This window comes from Mustela lutreola, chromosome 6, assembly GCF_030435805.1.
Source record: "Mustela lutreola isolate mMusLut2 chromosome 6, mMusLut2.pri, whole genome shotgun sequence".
Classification (NCBI taxonomy): Eukaryota; Metazoa; Chordata; class Mammalia; order Carnivora; family Mustelidae; genus Mustela; species Mustela lutreola.
In genome coordinates this window covers 44,117,581-44,142,970 of record NC_081295.1, presented here as the reverse complement: position 1 = coordinate 44,142,970, position 25,390 = coordinate 44,117,581, and the positions used below count along the sequence as shown (strand labels likewise).

The 25,390-nt window shown below is 37.7% G+C and overlaps 1 pseudogene; it reads right to left on the bottom strand.

Annotated features, from left to right (window-relative positions):
- Window positions 1-1,278: 1,278 nt before the first annotated feature.
- Window positions 1,279-25,181, bottom strand: LOC131834577 (large ribosomal subunit protein uL14-like; annotated as a pseudogene).
- Between the last annotated feature and the right edge of the window lie 209 nt (window positions 25,182-25,390).

The following is a 25,390-nucleotide window of genomic DNA, read 5'->3' as shown; positions in this document are numbered from 1 at the left end:
CTTCGGTGTGACCTCTTCTCTACATTTAGCTGTGAAGAGTCTGTTCTGCAAGTCTGGGTTATTTACACCGAGGCTGCTATGTAGTTATGTCCATGGATGAAGTGAGCTTAGGATCCTCTTACTCCACCATCTTCTCTAGAAGTCTAGATTAACAATTTTACAATCCAGAAAAGCATTTTCTTGAGTGATTTTACCTGATCTCGCTCTTCCATTTGAATGATCTAACACAACTTGGGACCCCAATTATAGTGGCTACTTTGTTAAGCTAACTTACATGTAACCAAGACTAAGTTTCTCCCCTTCAACTGATGAAATTCTCACTATTATAAATATTGTTTTGGTTATATCTCTAGTTTGTCCTATAAAATAACTTTTAAATTTTTGTTCATTATTTTTTACTTACTTGCTGTGTTGCCTTTCTCTCAAGACTCAGTCCCTTTCAGTGGATGTTCCTGGCAAGTTTTTGCATCATTTTATATAATCTCCAAGAATTCAGTACTACCCAATAATTAATTTCAGCTGTAATCTTTGCTAAGTTCTTGGCTTTATTTCAGACAATGTTAGTATTTGCATACACTTCTATGAAGTTCCTACATTATTCATCCAATTCTAATCTTATTCCATGGGTAGGGCAGGTATTATTAAATTTTATTATTTTTTTTATTGTAGCCTGTCTCTCAGTCTCCAATAAACATTTATCATGTTGCTTTAATTATAGTAGATAATCAGTAATTGATTAATGATGATGATGATGAGACATAATACTTTATATTAATCAGAGACTTTTAACACATGTTACCTAACATTAACATTGTGCAGTGGGTAAGACAAATATTATAATTTCCATTAGAAAGAAAGGGAAAATAGATACAAAAAAAGGCAAGTGACTTATGTAAAGTTATCCAATAAATTGATGGTTAAGCTCTCTTCCCACACTTACAGAAATGTTTCTTTAAAGGGCTGGCTGGTCCTTGCTCTCTTTTTTGGGGTACAAGGGAGAGCAAATAATTTTTAATTTTTTTAAAACAAATACACCAAAGAGGGATGCCTGGGTGGCTCCGTTGGTAAGCATCTGACTCTTGATTTGGTTCAGGTCATGATCTCAGGGTTGTGAGACAGAGCCCTGCATGGGGCTCCTCACTCAGTGGGGGGGTCTTCTTGGGATTCTCTCTCTCTCTCCCTACAACCTCCTCTTCCCTCTCACTCACTCTCCCTCTCCCTCTTGCTGTCATGCTCTTGCTCTCAAAATAAAGAAATAAATCTTTAAACACCAAAGCATCATGCAGTCCTGCCAACATTGGATGCAATTTTGGGCCTCAAGTCTGCACACTCCTTTGCAACTGGTCCTGTGATAACAGAGCCTATATTCTTTACTATGATCCCTGTGTTATCTTCAAAATAGAGAAACACATAATCTTTTCTTTGGTATGATTTTCATTGTGGAATTACCACTGCTGGATGTACCTTCTTTCTGAGCTCTGGTTTGCATTTCTTCACTGTGACCATCACCCTGTCACCCCACCAGCAGCAGGAAGTCTGTTCAGTTGTCCCTTGATCCCCTTCACAGAGATGATAAATGGAGTTTTGGCTCCTGTGTTACAGCTCCTACATGAACACCCAGGGAAATCCAGAATTTCACATCAGAAGGCTCACTACATCCTTACTTTGACATCTTTTTTTTTTTTTTTTAAGATTTTATTTATTTATTTGTCAGAGAGATACAAGTAGGAGGAGCAGCAGGCAGAGAGAGAAGCAGGCCCTCTGCTTATGTGGGAGCTATCCCAGGACCCTGGGATCATGATCTGAGCTGAAGGCAGCTGCTTAACTGACTGAGCCACCCAGGTTTCCCACCTACTTTGATATCTTGAATGGCAGAAAGGGACAGAAAGCTTCCTGCTATCTTGACAAGAACTTACTGCTTAGTGTATTTTATTTATTTATCTGAGAGAGAGTGCATGAGAGAGTGTCTGAGTGGACAGAGAGCTAGGGAGAGAGGACAAGCAGACTCCCCACCAATCAGGGAGCCCAATGCAGGACTTGATCCCAGGATCCTGAGATAATCACCTGAGCAGAAGTCAAATGCATAACCAACTGAGCCACCCAGGCGCCCCCTGTTTATTTTTAAAGATTTTATCATGAGTTTCATTTTTGCATTTAAGGTCATGACTTTAATAGCTGTGACTTGGTAAACATGTACCTATGCAAAGTTGTATCCAGGACAGAAAACTCCCCAGGACAGAAAAAACTCCAGGAAGTGAGGTTCAAGGCTTATTCATTCTTTCACTAAATGAATCTGAACTTGGAAAGACTATAGATACTCTTTTTTTTTTTTAAACCTGACTTTGATGAAAATGGACAAATATTTTCATTTAGATTCCTGTATTTCTCTATTTTCATGTTCATTAGCTTCTTGTTGCCACCTAATATTGTGTGTATGGTGGATCAGAAGTTGCAGCTGGACTTTTTCATGTATAGAGTCCAGGGTCCTTTTATCACTATCATGCTGTTATAAATTTATGAAAAATAAAACACCACTTTGTTTTCATGACTTTAGGGTAGCAGATAAGTATTTTTTTTAATAGAAAAGAATGCAGAAGAGCTTATGCCACAGGCTGTCTAATACATATATCTTCCTTTAAACATACGTTATACTGTCATTCAACTTATAGAAACTGCTTTATGACTAGGCTGTGTCAAGGCTGTGCCTCTCCTGGCATGTATTGCTTTCTTCCACATTTCTTCCTGACTTATTCCCTCACCTCTTAGAGGTCCTAACCTAAATGTGACCTTGTTAGTATGGTTTTCCCAGTCCAGCCTATTTAGAATTGCAGCCCTGGCCCATCTACCTTGTTTCTTTCTTTCTTTCTTTTTTTTAATAGCACATATCACTTTCTAGCACATTATCTAACTTTTATGGAGATATATATATATATATATATATATCTATATATCCCCTAATATATATATATATCCCATATATATATATATATATATATATATATATATATATATCCCCTAACAAAACACAAGCATTACAAGGCCAGGAATTTTTATCTGTTTTATTCTTGTTTTAGCTAAGAACAGAGCCTGGCATATAGCAGAGGCTGAATAATTACTGATTAAATGATACATGAATACATGTACTATGGCACTTCGGTTATTATTTTCTTTCATGGAATCCAAAGTAGGACAGTTATATATCAAAATCTGCTAATCAATGTGATAATTACTGTGTGTAAACTTACTGTGTAAGTTCAAGAGAAAAATGGAAGGAATTCATAGTAGGTGCTTGAACATTTTAATATTAATGTCAATTTAAAGAAACATTGGGCATTTACATTAGTTTGGGCTAGTTATATTCACAGTTTCTTAGGTAATTAAAAAATGATTTTAAAAAATGAGGTAGAAGCCCTTTTATCTGATGTAGTTGGTCACATCACCACAAAAAACTGTGCTCAGACTTGTAAATGCACTCTTTTCGTGAGGATTCCAGACATTTGTTATCTGTGTAAACCTTTTATATCAAATATTGATGTCAGTAATGTAAAAGCAGTGTAATGTAAAAGCAGTGTAATTTTAGGAGTCAAAACTTTATACAAATATTCCCAGATATCAGCGCCAGATGTTATGGTTTGATCTCCCTCCTAGTTTTATTGAGAAATAATTGGGATACATCACTGTCTACATTTAAGGTGCAGAGGGTGATGTTTTAGTCTCCATATGTTGTCAAATGATGACCACAATAGGTTTTATGGCTTCATTCACTTCTTTTATGGCTAACACCCATCTTCTCATATAGACACAATAAAAAGAAAAGAAGAATAAAGGAAAAACATTTACTCCTCACCCCCACCTCTGTTTGACCACAAGTCTGCTCTCTTGTGGTCAGGCATGAGGTGATATCTCATTGTGGTTTTAATCTTCATTTCTCTAATGATGAGTAATGTTGAGTACTTTTTCATATACCTGTTGGCCTTTCATATATTATTTTTGGAGAAATGTCAATTAGGGTCCTTCGCCCGTTTTTAAACTAGATTATTACTTTTTTGCTATTAAGTTATAAGAGTTCTTTATATATTTTGGGTATTAACTCTTTATCAGATAGATATATGGTTTGCAAATATTTTTTCTCATTCCATACGTTGCCTTTTCACTTTGCTGATGGTTTCTTTTGCTGTGCAGCAGCTTTCTAGTTTGGTTAGTCCCAATGTTTATTTTTGATTTTGTTGCTTATGCTTAGGTGTCATATACAAAAAATCACTACCAAGACCCCTGTAAAGGAGCTTTGTTCTTATATTTTCTTCTAGGAATTTCATGATATCAGTCTTACATTTAAGTACTTAATCCAGGCTCCGTAGCTCAGGGGTTAGAGCACTGGTCTTGTAAGTACTTAATCCGTTTCAAGTTAATTTTTGTAAGTGGTGCAAGATACAGGTCCAGTTACATTCTTTTACATGTGAATATCCAATTATCCCAGCACCATTTTGATGAGATTGTCTTTTCTCCATTGAGTATTCCTGACTCCCTTGTCAAATATTAGTTGTCCATATGTTTGGGTTTATTTCTCAGCTCCTGATTCTGTTCCATTGGCCTATTTGGGTCTGTTTTATGCTAGTATTATGCAGTTTTGGTGACGATAGCTTTATAGAATAGCTTGAAATCAGAAAGAGTGATACTTCATGCTTTGTTCTTTCTTAGGATTTCTTTGGCTTTTCAGATTCTTTTATGGCTTCATATAAATTTTAGGAGGATTTTGTCTACTTCTGTAAAAAAAATGCCACTGGAATTTTGATAGAGATTGTACTGAATCTGTAAATGGCTTTCAGTAGTATTGACATTTTAACAATATTAATTTTTCCAATCCAAGAACACAGGGTAGCTTTCCACTTATTTGTATTTTCTTCAATCTTTTCCACCAATGTCTTCTTGTTTTCAGCTCCTTAGTTAAACGTATTCCTATGTATTTTACTGTTTTTGATGCTATTGTAAATAGGATTGATTTATTTCTTTTTCAGAAATCTCATTTTTAGTGTATGGAAACACCACTGATTGTTGTATGTTAATTTTATATCTCATAACTTTACTGAATTCATGAATTAGGTTTAGCAGTTTTTTTTGTTGAGTCTTTAGGATTGTCTATATTATATGTCGTCTGCAAATCAAGGCAATTTTACTTCTTCCTTTCTTATTTTGATCTTCTTTTTTCTTACCTGACTTCTCTAGCTAGGACTTCCAGTACTCTGTTGAATAGTAGTGGTGAGAGTGGACACCTTTGTCTTGGTCCTAATCTTGAAATTTTCATCCTTTTACCATTGAGTATAATGTTAGCTATGGACTTGTCATATATAGTCTTTCTTTCTTTTTTTAGTATTTAAAAAATTAACATATAATGTATTATTTGCCCTAAGGGTACAGGTCTGTGACTCATCAGGCTTACACATTTCATAGCACACACCCTCCCCAATGTCTATAACTAGCCACCCTATCCCTATCCCCCCAACCCCCCAGCAACCCTGTTTGTTTTGTGAGATTAAGAGTCTCTTATGGTTTTTCTCCTTCTTGATCTCATCTTGTTTCATTTTTTCCTTCCCTACCCCCCACAACCCCCTGCCCTGCCTCTCAAATTCCTCATATCAGAGTGATCATATAATAATTGTCTTTCTTTGATTGAATTATTTTGCAGAGCATGATATCCTCTAATTCCATCCATGTCATTGCTAATGGCAGGATTTCATTTCTTTTGATGGCTGCATAGTATTATATCATATATACACATATATGGCCTTTCTTATGTTAAGATATATTCCTTCTATGGCTAATTTTTAAGAGTTTTCATTGATTGCTGATTGATGCTAAATTTTCCCAAATGCTTTTTCTCTATCTATTGAGATGATCATGATTCTTTTCTTTCATTTTGTTAATGTAATATATCATATATTTTTTAAAATTTTATTTATATATTTGACAAAGAGAGAGAGAGAGAGAGAGAGATCACAAGTAGGCAGAGAAGCAGGCAGAGAGAGAGGGGGAAGCAGACACCCCGCTGAGCAGAGAGCCCAATGCGGGGCTTGATTCCAGGACCCCAGGATCATGACCTGAGCCTAAGGCAGAGGCTTTAACCCGCTGAGCCACCCAGGTGCCCCTGTAATAAATCATATTGATTGTTATGCATACATTGAACCATCTTTGCAGCCTAGGGATAAATTGCACTTGATCATGGTGAATGATCCCTTTACTATGCTGTGGAATTTATTTTGTGATATTTAATGAGAGACAGATTTCCTATATTTCAGGCCCACAGACCCAAATTCATTTTAAAATCTGTCCAAATTCATATTCCATACAAGCTTTTATCTAAATATATATAAAATATGGGCATTTGGGAAAAAAATCTTTCAAACTCAGTGAGTCAAAACATTTGATTAAAATAGAAAATCACTCAAAAATATAATATGTACCTAAAATATTTTATTTTAGTATAAAATGTAAAAATGAATATTATACCAGTCTTTTGATTTTAGGCCAAAGCTTTTTTTTTTTTTTTTTTTTTTTTTAAAGATTTTAGTTATTTGATAGAGCACAAACAGAGCAGCAGACAGAAGGAGATGGAGGAGGAGAGAAGTAGGCTCCCTGCTGGATCATGACTTGAGCTGAAGGCATATGCTTACCTGACTGAGCCACCCAGGCACCCCTAGTTCAAAGCTTTTATTAGAATTTATTTTTTAAGTAGTCTGCTGATGTTTTGATGCTGTTGGTTTTAGAATTCCTTTGGGTTTTTGTGACTTCTATTCTTAATTTTTTTATAGTTTTCTTACTTATGTATAATTTCAAAGTTTTTTTCTTGAATACCTTTTCTAAAGTCATTCTAAAGGATCCCACTTTGTTATCTTTTTATGTAGTAACACCTCATTTTTCTTTTAATAAAACATTATTTTTCACATTATTTAATTTAATTACATAATTTGAATAGAAGTACAGTTGACATAAATAGGTTCAGGATCAAACAATGACCCCTAGATAGTAAACACTTCACCCAGTGAGACCTAGAGAGTGGAGGCATTACTGGAACCTACCTGCTTGGTTCTGAAACTCTTGTTCTGGGATCCTGTCTAGTCTCTAGTTAGGAATGGAGAAGATTTGTGAGATAGTTAAGTGATGATTGGTTGAAAGAGCCTCTGTTATATTCAGCTTTTGTTGTAGCAATAAGAACAATTGAAGGAATGAAATTTTAGTGTGACTTTTTCATGTTGTCTGTTGACATTAGCTAAGTTCTTCAGGTACTTGTCCTCTCCACACTTAAAATACTGATACAAGTTGGCCTAGCAATAAAGGGCGTTTTGTGTTTGTGAAATGATTTGGTTCAAATCATATCATAGACAATTGAAAAATGTTTACAAATGCATTTAAATGCCTATTCTATCACAAGAGGGCACTCATGCCCCATTCTTTATATCAAGTGTGTTTCAGGCATTGATTCGAGAGGAATTATGACTGAAATAAAATTTCAATCTACAAATTGAATTTCAGGTTCAGTAAACTGTTTATTATCTGGCAGAACTGGGGATTAGTGATTATGTTTATGCAAAAACAGAGATTATTAATACATTAATATTATACAAGGATTTTTACATATAGAATGTAAAAATATGCAAAACTTGCTATGATAAACAGTATTTCATTTTTTTTGATAAGTCATTCCAAGGTCTTCATTACTTTAAAATGTGATTATTATTTTAATTAATTATTGCATTATTAAAATGAGGTTTCTAATCATGTATCACACAGTCAGTTAACATACTAAGCATATACTCTTTGCTATTTATCTTATTTTGACAACAGATATACTGTATTTTAGGGAATGTATCAGGTATTGCATCAGTTTATTTAAATTTCAGCTTTAATAGTTTTAGCATTTATTAATTTTCTATCACTGACTATTTACCCCAAAACTTAGTAGCTTAAAATAATAATCACTTATTATCTCATAGTTTCTGAGGGTTAAGAATCTGGGAATAGGTTAGCAGGGTGCCTTTTGCTCAAGGTCTCTCACAAGATGGCAGTCAAGCTCTTGGCCAAGATTACAGTCATCTCAAGGCTCAATTGGGACTAAAGAATTTTTTTCCAAGCTCACTTTCATGGGCCTCTCCACAGAGCAGCCTTACAACATAAGTGACTACCCCCTCGGCCAAATGATCTAGATGGAAGAAAGATAGAGGCCTTAAAATGGAGGCCATAATCTTTCTATAACCTAATCTCTGAAGTGACATCCTTATGCTATATTTTGTTAGAAATGAGTCTAAACCCATCTATACTAAATGGGAGGGGATTATACAAGGGTGTGAATACCAGGAGATAGGGGTCACTGGAAACCAGCACAGAGGCAGCTACTATCTATCTATCTATCTAATCTGTATCTCTATCTATCTCTATCTCTATCTATCTCTATCTGTATTTATATCTGTATCTATATCTATATCATCTATATCTATATCATCTATCTAAATAAGTATGAGCCATGTAAAAACAGAAGTCTCCCCAGGTAGTTAGAACAAAGGATTATTACTTTGTCAGTGGGTGAATTTGGACATGACAGACTTATGATACTCAAAATTTTAACCAGAATGGGAGTAAAGCAAATATCTGAATTTGTATTCAAGGTTTGAAAATATTTCTTTATTATTATTTTTTAAAGATTTTATTTATTCATTTGACAGACAGAGATCACAAGTAGGCAGAGAGGCAGGTAGAGAGAGAGAAGGAAGCAGGCTCCCTGCTAAGCAGAGAGCCCAATGTGGGGCTCGATCCCAGGACCCTGGGATCATAACCCGAGCTGAAGGCAGAGGCACCCTATGAGCCACCAAGGCGCCCTGAAAAGATTTCTTTATTAACTGAAGTTTGTGTCTGGCATAAACAAACAAATAGGGAAAATGACTGAAAATTTGCCAAAATTTGAAAAAAAAAGGAATCTAAAATGTTGGATTTGGTGGGGTACATGGGTGACTCAGTTGGTTAAGTGTCCTTTTCATGATTTCAGTTCAGATCATGGTCTCATGCATTGTGAGATCAAGTCCCATGTTGGGCTCCCCTCTCAGCGGGGAGTCTGTTTAAAGACTCTCCCTCTACCCCTCTTCCGGCTCAGGTGTGCTTTCTCCCTCCCTCTTTCTCTCTTTTGAATGAAACATAAATCTTTTTAAAAAAAATGTTGGATTTGGAGTTGACAATATGGTGGGACCAGGTGGTACTGGAACTGATTTTGGAGTTTATGTTCTCTAGCCAGAGCTAACCCTGGGCTATGGTGTGATATGGAATGGGCAAAGGTCAGGTGACCACTCTGAGGAGTTTCCTGTGCTCCTGAAGGAAACCCATATATCAGAAACTCCTGAGATCTTGAAAATGGACAATGATCGTGGTGATTTCATTACTTAACTGAGACCTTTAGTCTTCTTCCCAGGCTTTCCTTACAAAGTGGTCTGTTAATTGTTCACCTTTATGTAAAAAGAACGGATTGGTTTTGCCAGTTTTGTGGTACTGATCATTGCTACTCAATCATTTAGGTATTAGTTTCATGTTAATTTTGTAACTTTTCCAAGTATGAATTAAAATATGCTGCTCACCTATCTTATTTTTCTATTTATTTTATTTTAAATATTTATTTTAAGATGTTTGCTTTATTTATTTTTAAAGTAAGTGATACAGTGACTTACAATTCAAAAGCTTTCAGGAGAGGATAATCTAGAAGTTTTCCTCTCACTTTTATTTCTCAGTCACCAAGTTCCTTCCAATTTACCCATGTTTAGGATATCCTTCCTGAGCTATTAAATATACATATATGAATTATATGTACAGATAAAAGTTTTTTTCTTTTTTAGGCAAACAAGAGTATTCCATACACACTGATCCATTCTTTTCTTTTTTCATTTAACTATATATCTTGGCATTCTTGTTATATCAGCATATATACTACTTCCTCATTCTTATTTAAAGACTGTGTAATATTCCATTGTATAGATGTACCATAGTTTATCCTGTTTTCTGTTGATATGCTTGAAGTCTCCAATTTTTCTATTTAAACAGTGTTCAGGGGTGCTTAGGTGGCTCAGTTGATTAAGTGTCTACCTTGAGCTCAGGTCATGATTGCAGGATCCTGGGATGGAGCCCCACACCAGGCTCCTTGCTCAGCAGGGGGGCCTGCTTCTCCCTCTCCCTCTGCTGCTCCCCCTGCTTGTTCTCTCTTTGTCAAATAAATAAATAAAATCAGGGCGCCTGGTGGCTCAGTGGGTTAAAGCCTCTGCCTTTGGCTCAGGTAATGATCCGAGGGTCCTGGGATTGAGCCCTGCATTGGGCTCTCTGCTCAGCAGGGAGCCTGCTTCCTCCTCTCTCTTTCTGCCTGTCTCTCTGCCTACTTGTGATCTCTGTCTGTCAAATAAATAAATAAAATCTTTAAAAATAAATAAATAAAATCTTTAAACAATGTTATAAAAACCAAAATTATTTATTAATTTTACCTTTATTTTAAAAATGTAAATATCATTAATCTTTGGTGATTCAGGAGGTATATTTAAAGATTTTATAGTGTATAAAGGTTATTATTATGTTACCATTTAACAGTATGCAGCATTATAGATATAAAAGCCATAAATATTGGGGGCACCTGGGTGGCTCAGTTAGTTGAGTCTCTGACTTTGGCTCAGGTCATGGTCTCAGGGTCCTGGGATCAAGCCCTGCATCGGGCTCCACCCTCATTGGGGAGTCTGCTTGTCCTTTTCCCTCTTCCTGTGCCCCTCTCCCAGCTTATGATCTCTCTCTCAAATAAAGAAATAAAATCTTTTTTAAAAAGCCACAAGTATTAGCCTAAATTAAAAAAAAAAAAGATTTATTTATTTGAGAGAGAGAAAGAGAGAGAGTAGAGGGGCAGAAGGAGAGGGAGAGATAGAATCTCAAGCAAACTCTCTGCTGAGTGCATAACTGAACATGGGGCTTGATCCCACAACCATGAGATCATGACCTGAGTCACAATCAAGAGTTGGACACTTAACCAACTGAGCCACGCAGGTACCCCAGCCTAGATTTTTAGTAGCTGTAAGATATACTTTAAATTTTGTCATTTCTCTACTGTTTATTGTGAAAAATTTTAATCATACTGAAAAGTTGAAGTAATAGTATAATGAAAACCTAATACTATCATTTAGATTTAAAATTTGTTCCTATTTTGCCACATTTGCCTGATTTTTTAATCCACAGAAAATTTCCACCCACATAAACTTTGACAAAGCATAGAATATAAAATAAATGTGAGAAAATTTTGACTGTTTGAATGTTTACTGGTTTCTTTTATTAAAAAATGAGCTTTATCATAATTGTTCTCAGCGACTGATTTACTGAAGTATCCAGGCCTTATAATGTTCTCAGTTAAATAATGTTTAGCATTGTACAAAGTGTAAATTATATGAGCTCAAGGAACTTAATGCAATGGGCTTAGGGACCAAGGAGCCCTGTGTCCAGATGTCCCACAGAATCTGTACCTTCTCGGCCTTCCTTCCATCATCCATCCTCCCTATCTATTATTTTTTTTGAAAGATTTTATTTACTTATTTGACAGAGAGCACAAGCAGAAGGAGTGGAGGGCAGAGGGAGAGGGAGAAGCAGGCTCCCTGCTGAGCAGAGAGCCCAATGTGGAACTCGATCCCAGGACCTGGGATCATGACTTGAACTGAAGGCAAATACTTAGCTGACTGAGCCACCCAGGCACCCTTCCCTATCTATTATTATTTTGACAATAATAATTACAGGAAGCATTTATTGATTACTTTTCCCATACCAGGCATTTCTCTAATTAATTTGCACATATTAACTTATTTAATCCTTCAATAAATCTGTGAGCTAAGCATTATTATTATTATTATTATTTCCCCAATTTTACAGATGAGGAAGAAATGGAAGCTCATATCCACAGGAAAATGGCAGGAAAAGTCATGTCATGAAATTCAATTATTGCATCTACTTTTTTTTTTTTTTTTAAGATTTTATTTATTTATTTGACAGGCAGAGATCACAAGTAGGCAAAGAGGCAGGCAGAGAGAGAGGAGGAAGCAGGCTCCCTGCTGAGCAGAGAGCCCAATGCGGGGCTCAATCCCAGGACCCTGGGATCATGACCTGAGCTGAAGGCAGAGGCTTTAACCCGCTGAGCCACCCAGGCACCCCTGCATCTACTTTTAAATAATTCCTTAGCAATAACGTAGATGCAATTTATACATCTCTATTATTGGCATTTGTTGAAGAAGAGGGAAGAAATAAAAACAAGTGTAATAAGTTGTGTTATCTGGGGTTCAAATAAATGCTGATGAGTGAAATTAGGGGACATGCCTCTTCACCCCTAAACCATTTACATAAGTTGAGTTCCTTCTAGGGAACAGATGTGAAACCTGGTGTTTGGTTCTACCCACAATAGAATGATTACCGAGGTGGCTGTGTGGTACAGTCCTTTGAGCAGCCGACACTGTGTTGGGCTCTGTGCTCAGTGCGGTGTTTGCTTGAGACCCTCTCTGCCCTTTCCTCCTGTACACATATTTTCGCTCTCTCAAATAAATAAATAAATAAATCTTAAAATTACCTAGTTTTGGGCGCTGGTGTTCGGAGAAGAGTTCCGTCTCAGAATGATGCCTCTGAGAGACTGTTGAGGCTTGAAGCTGTGGATTCTTGGCCTGGCCATTTGTAGTGGTTAACCATAAATCAGGACTGACTCATTGGCTAGTGAAAGCACCCCTGATTTTCCTGGAAACTCTTGAGGAGAAATGATTTTCTTTTGGCAGGTAAGAAAATGAGGACATGTACATTTGGCATTCTTTTTATACTTTTATCTCGAAGTTTATAGTCTCACTGACAGAAAAATAAAGGATATGATCTTGATAGAGAGGGATCCATATTACTGTAAAATATGTTGCTGATCAGAACACATCCTTCTGGTAGCCAGAACCCCCTAAGGCTCCAGGGTAACAGGAGGGCAGGAATATTTGGCTCATAGGATTTTAGAGGAGGCATTGTTAACTCCATGGGTGTCCACCCAATGTGAGTCAGGCAGTTCCCAGTCCTAGTCTGTTTCAGATGGGGACACCTTCACAAAGACTTTATTGAACCAGTATGATAATATCTTCTAAGTTGTTTTCCAGTTACATCTCAGTCCCCATTCTCTTGGAAACCTTACAAAGGGGAAGCAAGAGAGATTGTGCTATTATTTGCAGGTTTTTTTTTTTTTTTAAAGATTATTTATTTATTTGACAGAGAAGAAACACAAGCAGGGAGAGTGGGAGAGGGAGAAACAGGCTTCCTATGGAGCAGGGAGCCTGATGTGGGTCTCAATCCCACGACCCTGGGATCATGACCTGAGCTGAAGACAGAATCTTAACCACTGAACCCCCAGGTGTCCCACAGGGATTTTGCTTTATTAAAATATTAATATTTTAATGTTCTAAGTAGATCATTATGAGAAAACTTCCTAAATTACTAAGATTTTATATATCAGATAGAGGACACCATCTTTCCTAATCTACGTGATCATTCACAAGGAAGAGTCTGTAACTAGCTCCAGCAAGGACACCTTCAGACTCTGGCAGATGGATTCTAAACTGATTAGCTGGAAATGAAAAAATCGATAGCAGATGCATTATGTAAATATGGGCCATTCAAAATTACCTCAAAGAGATAAAGTTAGATACTTAGCAGAGAGGGGGAAGGGTAGGAGCAAATGGGAGGTTCATTTAGATTACATTTTGGTATCAGTCCTCCTTGTCATTAGCAGCTAACCTCTGTGAATATAAATTGTAAATATTCTGTAGGTATTATACTGAGTTTTCAATTGATTTTAAAAGTCTGATTTTTGTATGGCCACAGTGCAGGTGATATATAAGACAGAATTTGATTATAAACTAAGCAGATTGATATTTTGTAGAAAATGTATGATTTGTTAAAGGTCCCTGCAGAGTCACTGGAGTATTGTTATGTTTTTCTTTGAAGATCATTTGAAAATAAATAAAATCTATAATGAGATTACTCAATTAGCTTTGAACACTTTCATTTTGTAACATTAAAGTGAAACTATTTTTGTGATGGCTTTGGAGTGTGTTGACTGGACTGAACTACATTTCCCAGAATTTCCTTTCCTGTGAATTTCCAGTTAGGACAGGCCACAGGAGATATTCTTGTGCAAGATTATTAGGGTGGAAATGAAGCAGTGACCACCTTGTAGCTTACACACTTGGTCACTTATTTGCTGGTGCACCTTGTTGGAAGTGCAACCACTCCACCTTCTCCAGGTCCTCTTTCAGTTTCTTGGACTTCACCAGATGCGTTGTTCACTTTGTACTTGGTCGTCCCCACTATACCTCCATCTTCCCTCCTGACTGCCTTCCCTGTGGACTTCAAGCTCCGTCATCAGATTTGGGGACACTAGCCTTTACAGAGCCTGCTTAACCAACTCCTACAATCCCTGTGTCAAATCCCTTCACAAGAGTGGTTCTTAGTAGAGAATAATGTTGAACCCTAAGGGACATTTGGTGATCTCTAGAGACATCTAGAGACATCTGATTATCCTGATGGGAATGAGGGAGTGGGAGGAATAATGGTGCAAGCATGAGGCTTGCTGTTGGCATCCTGTTGGCAGAATTCGGATATGTGGCTAAATATCCTGTAATGTGCAAATCAACATGCCCCACCCTGCTCCAAAAATGTTCTGTTTGGAGATTAAGAAACTCGCAGAATTTTGGACTGGATAGTTCTTTGTTATGGGGTGGGGGTAGAGGGACCCTGGTTCTGCTTTTCAGATTGAACCTTGACTGATACTAGTATTTTGAGTGCCGGGTGTTATATGTAAGGGATGAATCACTAAATTCTATTCCTAAACCAATATTAGGCTATATGTTAACTAACTCGAATCTAATTAAAAACTTGGGAAAAATTTAAAAAGCCAAATATATTTTAGCCGTTTTTTCCTTGTCAGCAAAGTTGTATTTTCGTTAAAGACCAAAGAGATAGGCATCTAGATGGCTCAGTTACTTAAGCCTCCGCCTTGGGCTCTGATCCTGATCCCAGGGTCCTGGGATAGAGTCTGCATCTGCTCCCTGTGCAACAGGAGAGTCTGCTTCTTCCTCTGCACCTCCTCTCCCCTCCGTAACCCCTGCTCCTGTTCCTGGGTATGTGCATGCGTGCTCTCTCTCTCTCACAAAAATAAATAAATAAAACCTTTAAAAAAATTAAAAAAAAAAAGACCAAAAAGATAAAAACCTTTGATGAACAGACACAACTAACAACTCTTAATTTATGGTGATATATTTATAGCTAGAGAGCATGGTCAGATTCTAATCTGTATGAAACATATACTGTATAGTAAAAGTCCCAAAAGTTCTCAGTTAAATAGGTTTTTTTTTTTTTTTTAAATTAATAGATTTTCTTTTCTTTTCTTTTTTTTCTCCACCAGCAGCTGTTGGGTATACAGAAAAATATAGCAAAAGGTACAGGGTTCTCATCTATCCTCCACCCCTCAACGAGTTTTACTATTATTTTTTTTTATTAGTTTGCTTGGCTTGCCTTAACAAAATATGACAGGTATCTTGATGGTTAAAACAACAGAAATTTATTTGTTCATAGTTCTGGAGTCTGAAAGTCTAAGATCAAGGTCCAGTAGGATTTATTTTCTGGGGAAAGCTCTCTTCCTGGCTTATAAAAAGTCACCTTCTCACTCTGGGCCCACATGGCCTTTCCTCTGTGCTCAAGCACAGAGACAGAAACATAGATAGGTAGAGACACAGAGAGACAGGAGAGGGAGAGAGGGCGAGAGACACACATACACAGAGTGCCCCCTGGTGTCTCTTTAAATAAGGACACTAATCCTATCCTATCTGTGCACTACCTGTACGATTTCATTTAACCTTAATTACCTCCTTAGGTGCCCTATTTCCAAAAATAGTCACATTGGGGGTTAAGGCTTCAACATGTGAATTTTGGAAGTCACAATGTAGTTCACAGCGGTGTTGTACACTTCCATGATTTTGACAAATGGTAACGTCATGCATCTAGCATTGCAATGTCTTAGAGAATGGTTTCATTGTCCTAAAAATCCTCTGTACTCCACTTATTCACCCCTCCCCACGACCTTTGGCAATCACTGATTTTTAAAAAAAATATTTTATTTACTCATTATTCATTTGAGGGAGAGAGACCACAAGCAGAGGAGAGAGGCTGAGGGAGAAGGAAAAGCTGACTTCCAGCTGAGCAGGGAGCCTGATGCTGGTATGATCCCAGGACCTGGAGATCATGAAGTGAGGGGAAGACAGACACTTAACCCTGAGCCACCCAGGTGCCCCACAATCACTAATTTTTTTTTTTTTTTACTGTCTCTGCAATTTTGTTTTTTCTAGAATTCTATTTCTTTCTTTGTTTCTTTATTTCTCTCTCTCTCTCTCTCTCTGTGTGTGTGTGTGTGTGTGTGTGTCTCTTTCTTTCCCTCCCCCTCCATCCCTCCCTCCTTTTCTTCCTGCCTTGTAAGCTTTCCCACCAGTGTGGGGTTTGAATTCATGATCCTGAGATCAAGAGTCAAATACCCAACAACTGAACCAGCTAGCTACCCATAGAATACCATATAATTAAAATCATATCGTATTTACTCTTTTCAGACAGGCTTTTTTATTTAGAATATGCATTTATGTCTCCTCCATGTTTTTTCATGCTTGATAGCTCATTTATTTTTACTGCTCAGTTATATTCCAGTATATGGATGTCCCACAGTTTGTTTATCCATTCATCTACTGAAGGACATCTTGGTTGCTTCCAAGTTTTGGAATTATGAATAAAGCTGCTATAGACATTTGTGCGCAAACATTGTTGTGTGGATATACATCTTCAATCATTTGTGTAAATATCCAAGAATGTAATTCCTGGATTGTATGTTAAGAGTATGTTATGTTTGTATGAAACTATTGGTATTAGGTTTTCTTCCAAAGTTGCTGTACCATTTTGCATCCCCACCAGCAATAATGGAGGGTTCTTGTTGCTCCACATTCTTGCCAGCATTTGATGCTGTTTTTTCAAACTTAGCCATTCAAATAGGTGTGTAGTGATTTCTCCCTTTTAATTTTCAATTCCTTGATGGCATGTATTTTTTCTGTGCTTATTTGCTTTATGTCTTTTTTTTAAAAAGATGTTATTTATTTATTTGAGACAGAGAGTGAGCAAGAGAGAAAGCACAAGGAGGAGGAGTGGCAGAGACAGAGGGACAAGCAGGCTCCCCACCAAGCAGGGAGTCTGATGTGGGGCTGGATCCCAGGACCCCAGACTCATGACCTGAGCTTAAGGCAGACAGTCAACCACCTGAGCCATACAGAAGCCCCTGCCTTCTGTATATCTTTGTTGAGGTGTCTGTCCCAGATATTTTGCCTACTTTTAAACCAGGTTTTATGTTCTCTTACAGATGATTTTTAACAATTCTTTATACGTTTTGGATATAAGTACTTTATCAGGTGTGTTTTACAAAGATCAGTGGCTTGTCTTTTCATTCTATTAACAGTGTCTTTCTCAGGAAACAAGATTTTCTCTTTTAATGAATCTGAGTGTGTCAATTATTTCTCTTATGAATTCTGCTTTTGATGCTGTATCTGAAAACTCATTGCCAAATCAAAGGTCACCTAGATTGTCTTTGATGTTATCTTCTAGAAATTTTATAGTTTTCTATTTTACATTTATGTCTAAGATCTCTTTTGAATTAACTTTGCTAAGTTGCAAAGCTTGTGTCTAGATTCCTTCTTTCTTTTTGACATGTGGATGTCCTGCTATTTCAGCACCATTTGTTGAAAAGACTAGTGTTAATAGGCTGAATTGTGTCCCCCCACAATTCATATGTTGAAGCCCTAATCCCTAGTACTTCAGAATGTGACTATATCTAGAGACAGATACAGGTAATTAAGTTAAAATGGTTTTTTTGGGTGGACACTAACCCAATATGACTGGTATCCTTATTACAGAGGAAGTTAGAGATACCAGACACATACATAGACCAAGATGTGACCAAATGAGGGCATAGTGAGAAAGCGGCCATCTGCAGGCCAAGGAAAGAGACCTCAAATGATACCAAACCTGTCAACATTTTGATCTTGGGCATCTACCTCCAGAACTTTGAGAAAAAGAAATCTGTTCTTTAAGTCACCTAGTTGGTGACATTTTGTTTTAGCAGCTCTAGCAAACTGATATACTGTCCTTTCTCCATTGAAATGCCTTTAGTCCTTTGTCAAAGAACAGTTGACTATATTTGTGTGGGTCTATTTCTATGCTATCTATTCTGTCACATTGAACAGAATATTTGTCCATTAAACTTTTTAAAAAAATTATTTTTAACATATAATGTATTATTTGTTTCAGGGGCACAGGTCTGTTGATTCATCAGTCTTATACAATTCACAGTACTCACCATAGCACATATCCTCCCCAATGTCCAACACCCAGCCACCCCTTCCCCCTACCCCCTCCACTCCAGCAACCCTCAGTTTGTGTCCTGAGATTAAGGGTCTCTTATGGTCTTGTCTCCCTCTCTGGTTTCATCCCATTTCATTTTTTCCCTTTCTTCCCCCATGATCCTCTGTCTTGTTTCTCAAATTCCATATATGAGTGAGATCACATGATAATTAACTTTCTCTAATTGAGTTATTTCACTTAGCATAATACCCTCTAGTTCCATCCATGTCGTTGCAAATGGCAAATCTCCATATTTTGATGGCTGCATAATATACCATTTTATGTATATACCACGCTTTCTTTATCTATTCATCTGTTGATGGACATCTGGGCTCTTTTTGTAGTTTGGTTATTTTGGACATTGATGCTATAAATATTTGGGTGCACATGCCCCTTCAGATCACTACATGTGTATCTTTAGAGTAAATACCCAGGAGTGCAAGTGCTGTGTTGTAGAGTAGCTCTATTTAACTTATTTGTCCATTTTTTAGCTGATACCATATTGTCTTATTATAGTAGCTTTATGGTAAATTATGGAGCTAGGTAGTATTAGTCCTCCAACTTTGTTCTTCCTCTTTTTTACTTTTCCATATAAACTTTAGAATCACTTTGTCAGTATGCACAAAATAACTAGCTGGGATTTTCCTCCTCAGTAGAGAGCCTGGGTTATGAGCAGGGTAAGGTTAGTTCTGGAAGTGTATTCTTTTCTTTCTGCAGTTATTTTAAAGATTAGATAAATTTGTTATCAATTCCCTCATAGGGCTGCATACCATTCTTATAGATCCTCCAGAATATTTCTATATCATAGGTAAATTGTACAAACCCTACATGAGATGGGCATACATAAAAGTTAGCATCTCCTACTGCCAAAACCTCTTCTACCTCCTGAGATTTTAGTGGTCCCTTGGACTCCTGTCCAAATGGCTTGAATGATCCAGTTCCATTGCTTCTTGGAGCAACACTGTCCTTGTGACACCTCAGATATTCTTTCTAGGGCTTGTGTATTCTGGTCAAGTTCTACCTCTGTCTTATTTTCTCCTCATCCCCCATCCCGACAAAGATCTCCTGCTTCTGCCTTTTTTCTCTTCAGGGTAGGCTCCATCTTGCTGATAACCTATCAGATCTCATACCAGTTTTTTTTTTTTTTAATAAACTTTCTATTTCAGAATAATTTTAATTTATGGAAGAGTTGCTATATTTGTTTCTTGGGTTGCTGTAACAAATTACAATAAACTTGGAAGCTTGCAACCACACAAATTTATTCTTTCACAGTTTTGGAAGCCAGAAGTCCAAAGTCAAGGTGTTAGAGAGCCATGCTCCCTTGAAGTCATGAGAGGAAAACCCCTCCTTGCTTCTTCCAGGTTTTAGTGGATTCTGATATTCCCTGATGTGTGGCTATGTAACCCCAATCTCTGCCTCCATGCCTTCATATGCCTATCCTTTGTGTCTCTGTATATACTCTTCTCCTCTTAGAAGTATACTAGTCATTGGATTTAGAGCCTACTCTAAATCCAGAATGATCTCATCTTGGGATCCTTAATTTAATTACATTTGCAAAGACTATTTCCAAATAATTTCATATTCTGAGGTCTGGCAGACATGATCTCTTGGGAGGATACTGGTCAGCCTATCCCTCTTATTTAAAAAAAAAAAAAAAGTGTAGTGAATTCCTGTATAACTTTTGCCCTCACATCAGCTTTTAGTTTGAAGTAGACACATCCTCAAAGCAGGAAAACCAAGTAAATCTCTATAGTGAAGGAGTTCATGTCTACGTCCCCCAGACCAAATCTCTTGGTGTGTGCAGTCATTTCAGACACCTCATAGAGTGATTTCTCTCTGAGGTTCTACTATATCACAGGTACAGTGTGAGAGCAGGTTCAAACCGGTGCTCTGTGGAGAAACTGAAAACCCTATTTCTGTTTTTACTCCTTGGGATCTACCTTGGGTGTTGGTTTTTTAAATTAAATGTTTTATTTTGAGATAATTATTGCTTCACATTTGATTTATAGTTGAAATATATAGTAGAGGGAGATTCTTTGTACAGTTTCCCAAGTTTTCCTCAATGGTAACTTCTTGCAAAACTACTGAATAATATCACAACTAGGATATTGACATTGGTACAGTCCATTGATCTTAGATTTCTCCAGCTTTTTTTGGGTACTCATTTTTCTCATTATCCCTTTCTCCTTCCCTCTCTTCCTCTTTCTGTCTCTGTATTTAGTTCTGTGCAAGAACGAAACCAGAGGGAGACAAGACCCTAAGAGACCCTTAATCTCAGGACACAAATTGAGGGTTGTTGGAGTGGAGGGGGTAGGGGGAAGGGGTGGCTGGGTGTTGGACATTGGGGAGGATATGTGCTATGGTGAGTACTGTGAATTGTGTAAGACTGATGAATCACAGACCTGTACCCCTGAAACAAATAATACATTATATGTTAATTAAAAAAAAGAAATACAAAACACCATGCTTGTCCTTCCCAGAGATGGGACAAAAGTAGAGTCAAAAGCAGAGTCCCCACTCTAAATAAGGCTGAGAAAATGCCTTTCATTTATTTCTGAAGAATCGGTCCTATTAAGGGGATGACTTTAAATAAATATAAGCCAGTTTCTGTAAGTCACTTTACTTAAGACATAGGTTTTGATTTCAAGGAGATGTCTGAATTGTGGTTCTCCATTTCACTAGTGGTGAAGCCTGGGGACATAAAAAATGCTCAAAAGAGGGCAGCATGGGTCAGATCAGGCTATGAGAAAGTGTTTGGATTGTAACTTGAAGCTAATGGGATGCTATTGAAGTATTTTAATTAGGAGAGTGACACAAGCAGATCTGCATTTTAGAGAGATCTAGAGTGGCTCATTACCATTTTTAGGTTACCAGCCTATTTAAGACTCCAAGGAAAATCACCAATCCTGTTTCTATAGAAATGCAAAAAATGTGCATATGCAATAACAGAATATTAGATACACTTTCAGGAAGCTTCTGAAAACCATGGACCCTATTCCACAAACTCGGAGTGGAAGGATTTTCTTTTTCTATTGGGGTTACCTGAATGGATTGGGAGAAGGTGGGAGACTAGAACGTATTCATCTGCTGAAGAGACAGAGCCAGGAGAGAGGGAGAGTTAGGAGATGTAGTGGAGGAGATAATTATGGAAATTATTCCCATTATTTTCTCCTTAACCCAAAGAGCCTGGAAGGACTCAATTTTCTATAGAGCAAAGGAGATGAGATCAACTTAGGCTGTAAGAAGGCTACTTCTAGTGCATCAAGAAAGAAGGAAGAATGGGGGTGAGAATAGATAACATGGGACATGGAGGGAATATTCATGGGATTTCTTTTTTCTTTTTTCTTTTTCCATATAGAAAGTGAAGTCACTGGCTGAGAGTGAAGGGAAAGAATGTCTGGGAAAAGTAGAGGTTTGGATTAGCTGCTGAGAGAAGTGTAGAAGGAAGATGAGCAGTACTATGAGAAAGAAAGCAGGAGCTGGGGGGCTCAGAGGCAGTCAGAGGTCATGGACTTAGAGGGGCACCAATCTTCGGCAAAGTGTGATTCTTTTTTTAAAAAATTAATTAATTAATTTTAAATTATTTTCAAAGTATTTATTTACTTTCAGCATAACAGTATTCATTATTTTTGCACCACACCCAGTGCTCCATGCAATCCGTGCCCTCTATAATACCCACCACCTGGTACCCCAAACTCCCACCACCCCCCGCCACTTCAAACCCCTCAGATTATTTTTCAGAGTCCATAGTCTCTCATGGTTCACCTCCCCTTCCAATTTCCCCCAACTCCCTTCTCCTCTCTAACTCCCCATGTCCTCCATGCTATTTGTTATGCTCCACAAATAAGTGAAGCCATATGATAATTGATTCTTTCTGCTTGACTTATTTTACTCAGCATAATCTCTTCCAGTCCCGTCCATGTTGCTACAAAGGTTGGGTATTCGTCCTTTCTGATGGAGGCATAATACTCCATAGTGTATATGGACCACATCTTCCTTATCCATTAGTCCGTTGAAGGGCAAAATGTGATTCTTATCTAGTATCTCTCAGCATGCTGCTAAAAGGCGAGCCTGTATAGGTGGCATTTTACAGAGAGAACACAGTAGAGGTAGCATTTCATTTTGTATAAAAGAGAGTGTGAGTAGTGCTTTGATTGCTAACTTGAATATGCCTGCATGGAATAATTTGAATATAGGTCCATGTTCATCTTGTCTTGCTGTGGCCTGACTCACAATGATATCAGCTAAGGAGCCAGTCTGACTTTTGGAACTATGCCAAGGATACTTAATCCTGTGAAAAATGTCAGAGGAGCTTAAACCCCTGTTCTTCCTTCTTTCTCACATCTCTGTGGTGTCAGAGCTCTTAGAAATTTCTGAGCTAGTAGAAGCCACTGTTCTTGCCCCAAATTTAAAAGCACAGATTATTGCAGGAGATATTGGATGAATTCTCTTTTGCCTCATGAAGGATTAACTATTTTTCCCTGAGACTCCACAAGAAAAGGTGAGCGGAAGTGAATGGAAATCAGTTATATGTCTGAGTACGTATATTTCATGACTGGATGGTCACTACTGTGAAACCTTTTTTTTAGAAAGTTGAAATATGATTAATATCCTTCTGGTCATAATATCTTTTATTTTTTATTTCTCTTATTCTCTCATTTCATCCTGTAGGGGTTATTATAAGAGTTATGAACTATCTTCCATTACAAAGCCTCTGAGGCATAGATATTTGGTAAAATAACTATTTTCATTGCTGATAAAGGATATGGCTTTTCTCAGTTGGATTGAGAGGTGACTGGAGGAAAGTCAACCCTGGCATTCAGAAGTGCTGCTTTCTGAGTCTTCTAGATATCATAAGGTTGAACTTCTCTAGTTGATCAGCTTACAGGAAGTGAGTTGTACTGGGTCTTGTGTGTTTAAGGCTGGTAGCTGAAGTCCAGGTGTATTATTTTCTCTGGTCATTTCTGATACTACATTTTTCTCATTGAGCTGGATAGAAAGTCTACAGGAAGTTCAAAGAATTTCTATTAAGAGGCTACCACTGTCCCCTACAGTGTAAACTTTTCTTCCGGGCACCCCCTATAAGATTTGGTGTGTGGAACTTGGGCTGGAGCCCAGCCCCCATTTATCTCTTCACTAGTCTCCCCTGAGCAAGTGTACACAGTGTTTCTACTTTCTGCCAACCTTCAAATGGCATTATTCCACAGAAGCCACATGATACCCGCTGGTGGATTTTAGAGCACAGTGGGATTCAGCATTTCCCATTACCCACTTTGTTTCCTCTCAGCTGGGTGATGATGATAAGGAGACCATATTTCTGAAGTGTCTAAGGATGTAAAGTGCTAACAATAATTGATATTTCATCACAAAAACTTAATATCAAACTCTGATCACCCGCTAAACCATTCCTGTATGGCTTCGATGTTGAGCTAGTAGATTCCCACTCTTGTCACATTATCACCCTCCTGTGGCACCATCCCCATTTCAGTGTCCACTCTCATCCTCATGGCCTCACTGGCCTCCTTGTCCAGCCTAGATCCTGAGATCCAGGACTATAATCACTTCCTTAAAAGCTCTCACCTCCCTTGGCACTTTCTCCCTCTGTCCTATTTGCCTATCAAAACTTTGACTATGGGGGCGCCTGGGTGGCTCAGTGGGTTAGGCCGCTGCCTTCGGCTCGGGTCATGATCTCAGGGTCCTGGGATCGAGTCCCGCATCGGGCTCTCTGCTCAGCAGGGAGCCTGCTTCCTTCTCTCTCTCTCTGCCTGCCTCTCAGTGTACTTGTAATTTCTCTCTGTCAAATAAATAAATAAAATCTTTAAAAAAGAAAAAAAAAACTTTGACTATGGTCAGCTCCTACTCTTTGATGAGAAGTTGCTCATTTTACTGCTGTGTCTACCTGTCTATATCGGAGAACATGCACTGTTAATTTCTGTTCTGGTGAACAAACTTTCCACATACATGTCTGAGGCCATCCTGTCCCATGTTATAGAAGCCACATACTTTCACCTGTTCCAAGACCATGATTTTTCTTTCTATCTCCTACATTGCTAATTTCTCTTCCTCTACTAGATTATCCCTATCAATATACAAACATGTAAACATATTTCCTATCTTAAAACAAAACAGGCCCCTGATCTCCACACCCCCTTCCCACTAACTTCCCATTTCTCTTCCTTTGCTTAAATTTAAATTTAATTTTATTTTTTAAACATTTTAAACTGTAAATTTAATTAATTAACTTGTACTATATTATTGATTTCAGTGGTACAAGTCTGTGAATCATCAGTCTTATATAAAACCCAGTGCTCATTACACCACATGCCCTCCTTAATGTCCATCACCCAGTTATGCCATCCCTCCATCCCCCAAACAAGATTTTTTTTTAAAAGATTTTATTTATCTGAGAGAGAGCAAGCACACAAGCAGGGAGAGGGAGAAGTCTCTTCATTAAGCAAGGAGCCCCATGCAGGACTCACTCCCATGACCCTGGGGTCATGACCTGAGCTGAAGGCAGATGCTTAACTGACTGAGCCACCCAGGCATCCCCTTGTTTATCTCCTTTTTCACAGTTAACTTGAGAGAGTTGTTAGTCTCTGCTCACCCTCTATACTTTCTCACCTTACCTCCTTTCGCAAACCCACTCCAATCAGGCTTTTGTCATTCAAGTCATTAATGACCTTCATATTTTCCAATGGTCAGACCTGCCCCTAACTTTTGCAAGGACCAAGACAAGGATTCAAATGGTGGTGTATAAACCATATAACAAAGAACTTATAAATCAAGCTTACAGATTGATTAAAAAAATATATTCCATTCTTTTATCTTGACAAATACAACTTTATAAAGACCTAGAAAATCAAGTTTGAATTTCAAATTCTTAGACTCTTCAGTT